Raw genomic sequence first — 4,378 nt, 5'->3', positions numbered from 1 at the left:
GGGGCGATTAGGTAGCCACGGACCCGCGTGCAGGGACCGACCGGACCGGCCGGGAGCGGTGGCTGGAGGGAGAGGAGAACGGCAGCCGGGACGGATTAGCTGGCCGTGGGGGTTAGAGGAACAGGCAGGGGTCTGGCTCTGCAGCCAGACAGGAGGTCGATGGGATGAATGGGCAGGTTACAAGCAGACAGACGGATGGATGGATGGACCAGTGGATGGAGTCTCAGACGCAAATAGTGGGAGGGAAAGAGGGATGGTTAGACATACCAGCAGTCTGAAAGATGGATGGGAGAGCTGGCAGATGGTTGGAGGAGGGAAGGATGGATGGATGAGTGCAAGGGCAGATGGAAACACAGTTGGATGTAACAGATAAATGGCAGGGGAACCGCTGGCCAAATGGATACAAAGTCGAATGCGCAGGAGTGCAGTCAAAGGGCCAGCCAACCAGAAGCAGAGAACAGGAGAACACACTGACTCAGCCATGAGGTTGTAGCAGGTCAGCTTTGCATTCCTCACGGGGAGAGCACGTTTCCTAACTCACCTGATTTGAAGAGACCAGAGTTTCCATTCTACCCTGTCTACAGTCACCATGTGTCCACAGTGAGGGGCCCAAGCCTAGCTCCAAGTGTGGCTACCCCAAAAGGAGGGCTCCCAGAGTCAGCCAAAGTTTTCCAGGCCTGCCCTAAGGCACTGGCATGAAGGAGGTGGAAACTGGGCAGGACTCACTCCAGAACAGAGCCATTTGCTTTCTGCACCTCTGAACAGTTAGGAGGTCCCTCTGACCACCAGACTCCTGAGACCAAAGTAAGAGAGGCCACTGTAGCACGGCCCCTCTCTGTCACTCTCTTTTTCAAAAGGAAAGGAGAAGGGTGTGAACACACATCTCATGCATATAACCGGCATGTGCATGGACATCCTCTCGAAGCTTCAGTTTCTGGACAGTCCCTCTCTGGTTTTTAACAGCTGAGGACGTGGAGTTGTGTCTCCTCATAGATCTTCTACCTGGCCTTGCAAACATTGTGCCTAATTTGAGCACTTGCTGGATGGACAAGAAGAGGAGCTACAAAACAAGATCATTTCAGGGGCTTCACAGATGTGGCAACAGCCTACCATCAATCCTAGGATAGGTGCCCTCCCTCCCTGAAAGGTATCTGTCTTAGTTATCTAGTGCTGCCATACAGAAATACCACAAGTGGATGGTTTTAATGAAGAGAAGTTTATTTCCTCATAGTCAAAGTAGGCTGAAAGTCCAAATTCAAGGTGTCAGCTCCAGGGGAAGGCTTTCTCTCTCTCGGCCTTCTCATCAGTGTTCCCCCAGACTAGGAGCTTCTCGGCGCAGGGACCCCGGTCCAAAGGATGCACTCTGCTCCCAGCACTGCTTTCTTGATGGTATGAGGTCCCCCTGTCTCACTGCTCACTTCTGTCTTTTATATCTCAAGGGATTGCCTCAGGACACAATCCAGTCTTGTAGATCAGGTCCTGCCTTACTAACACAACTGCCATACATCCTCCCTCATTAACATCATAGAGCCAGGTTTACAACATACAGGAAAGTCACACAGCACCAGGAATCATGGCCTAGCCAAACTGATACATTTTTGAGGGAACATTAATTCAAACCACGACAGTATCCAAGGTCAGCTAAAATGGCAACAATGAAAACAAGACCCCTGCTTCAAACATAATTTCTATATAACATATGATACTGGAAGCAGTGACATATTTTATAAAGTCCCTCTCTGGTTTTAACAGCTGATACTCTGATAGTAGGGGTCCTTTTGGTTAGCAGCATTTTCTGTTGTTGTTTACTTTCTACTCAGCTTTTCAAGAAAACACATACATGGTATTGTTCATGCTGTTCTGAGTACTTTACACTTAGTAATCCTCAGAACAACCTAAGGAAGAAGGTACAATATTAAAACATTTTCCAGATGAGACATGGAGAAGCTAAGTAACCTCCCCAAGTCCACACAGCTAGTAAGTGGTAGAGCTGGAATCTGAACACAGGTGTTTAGACTTTAGAGTCTAAGTTTTCAACTGCCAGGCCCTATTGACTCTGAACAGGTTTACATGGTATAAATAAGACAATGAATAGTGTCTCCCTCCCTCCCAAGACTATCAATCTTCCTGACCAGAAGAAACCACTGTTAACAGTTTCCTTCCGGAAAAATGTGAGTATGCATATACAAGTATATACCTAGATATGTAAACTGTATACATATATGTCTTTTTTTATAACAGAAATAGAGGCATTTTATACCATTGCTGTACCTTCTTATTTTACTTAACATTATATCTTTTCTATATCAAAACCCAGATTAACTTCATTTTAAGGTCTGCAGAGTAATCTGTAAAGAAGTAATATAATTTAATTCAGTAGTCCTCAACATATGGTTTCTAGTCATTCTTTTATAAATAATGCTACCATAAGCATTTTTATTTTTATGTCTTAGCTCATCTATACAAGTTTATCTCTGAATAAGTTTAGAGAAGCAGAACTGTTGGGTGCATTTAAAAATTTGATACACGTGCCAAACTACTCTGCAGAGTGGTCACATGAATTTATATATAATTGAGTTATAAATAATGGTTGATTCTGAAAATTTATATTTACTAAGTAACTTTTATCTTTATAAAGTTCTATAGCATTGGCACAGGGGAATTTTTCACTCTCTAATGTTCAGAACTAGTTGAACTGTCAAGTTTAACTTCTTCCTCAGGTCCTTTAACAATACTCTCAGCAAGAAAGGACTATTTAAAATTTTATCTGCAGTTTCTGTAAAAGAGAGTGCACCATGTGATAAATTCCCTTCAGAATTTAGAACTAGGTAGGAACAGTCTGGTATTTTTCTTTATTGAATAATACTTCTCTTTTTGCTTTGGCTTCCAGATGCTCAAAATTACATTTGATGCTGAATCACAATATCAATATTAACTAATGAGAAACATCACTATTTTTATATTATTTATTCCTGTTTGTATCTTTTTGATGGTTAGATAGCCACTGACTTTTTTTTTATTTCTTATTTCTCTTTTAATGGCCTGATTGTACATATGCATCTTATACTATGAATGACTCAAATCTATTTTGGAAGTAGGTGGTATGTAAGTAAATAAAATTTAAACAGCCTTAAGATTAATAAAAGAAGTCAGGCAACATGGTTAAGGTGAAAGACAATGAGAGGAAGACTGGGCACAACTTGCACACCCATCCTGTTGGAAGTATTTAAGAGACTTAACTATTCGTACTGCTCTTCAGAATCATCCTTAGATGGTAACAAATTACGAAAATTTCCCTCATCCTTCCCACTGTGCAAGTAGACGGCAGGAATTAGAATACAGAGTAGAAAGGGAGGTCATCCAGACAGACCCATCATTTTACAAATGAAGAAACTGAGGCCGAGAGGTGAAGCGACTTACCCGAGGCCACAGCTCTAGGAAATGACAGAGACAGGACTAGAACACGGGTTGCTTGAGATCCAGGCCAACGTGCTCTCCCACTGCGTAACATGTAACGCGGGCGACTCGGGGTGGCAGGAGGGAGGAAGAGAAGGTGACCCCACGGCCCCTAGCAACAAAAACAACAAAAAGGACTTGAGGCACTTATAAATAATTAAGCAATTAGCCGCAGCAGCTACTCCCCTCCCTTCCAGCATCTAGTCACCAAGGCAACTTGGGCAGGGTGCCTGCTGGTTGCCTGGTAACAGTGTGGTCCGCTCCGCTGACAGGCTCCCCAGGCATCACAGGATTTGAAAGCCCGGGAAGAGCCTTAGACAGGGATCACTATTCCAACACCTTCATTTTCCAAAAGAGGAAATGGAGGCCCAGAGAAGCAGAGTAACCTGCTCAAGGTCACACAGCTACTCAAGAGGCATAGCCAGGCTCCATTTCCAGTTGCTTTCCATTGCACCTCTGGGAGGCTGCAGGTGGAGGAGAGGAGATCTCTCCACAGTTCCTAGAAGAATGAGAGGGTGAGCACGAGTGAGCAAGAAAGAGACAGAGACCTTGAGCTCTCACATGCAATTAGCAGGAGCTGATAATCCCATCAGCCCAACTTTCATCACTATGGCAACATGGGTGAGGCGGGTGCTGGTTGCCTAGTAACAAGTGGTCTCTGTTCTTCCACTCATATCCGGCTCCCAGAGAATCACAGAAATAGTAGAATGTTGGAGTTGGAAGGGAAGGCAGGCATCACATCTCAGTCTTTCCTTTGACTATTGAGAAAAGTGAGGTTCGGGGACACTGTCTAAGGTCGAACAGCCACAGAGCTAGCTAGAGGCAGGGACTCACTGTTGGCCAGCCTTTCCTGAATTCACTTCATTTACTGCACTGTGAGGAGGGAAACTTCGGCTCAATAAAGTCGAAACATGGGAGGAGA

At 44.4% G+C, this 4,378-nt stretch overlaps 1 protein-coding gene across 1 annotated transcript in view; it reads right to left on the bottom strand.

Annotated features, from left to right (window-relative positions):
* The window catches only part of EIF4E3 (eukaryotic translation initiation factor 4E family member 3), a 50,864-nt gene extending 47,238 nt beyond the window's left edge, over positions 1 to 3,626 (bottom strand). The window contains exon 1 of the mRNA XM_023727922.1: positions 3,421 to 3,626. The gene's annotated coding sequence lies outside the window, so the exon portion shown is untranslated. The remainder of the gene's footprint in view (positions 1 to 3,420) is intronic.
* Positions 3,627 to 4,378: the final 752 nt, after the last annotated feature.

Source organism: Trichechus manatus, unplaced genomic scaffold, assembly GCF_000243295.1.
Source record: "Trichechus manatus latirostris isolate Lorelei unplaced genomic scaffold, TriManLat1.0 scaffold00020, whole genome shotgun sequence".
NCBI lineage: Eukaryota > Metazoa > Chordata > Mammalia > Sirenia > Trichechidae > Trichechus > Trichechus manatus.
The sequence above is the reverse complement of the archived record's forward strand: the minus strand, read 5'-3'. Positions and strand labels throughout refer to the sequence as shown.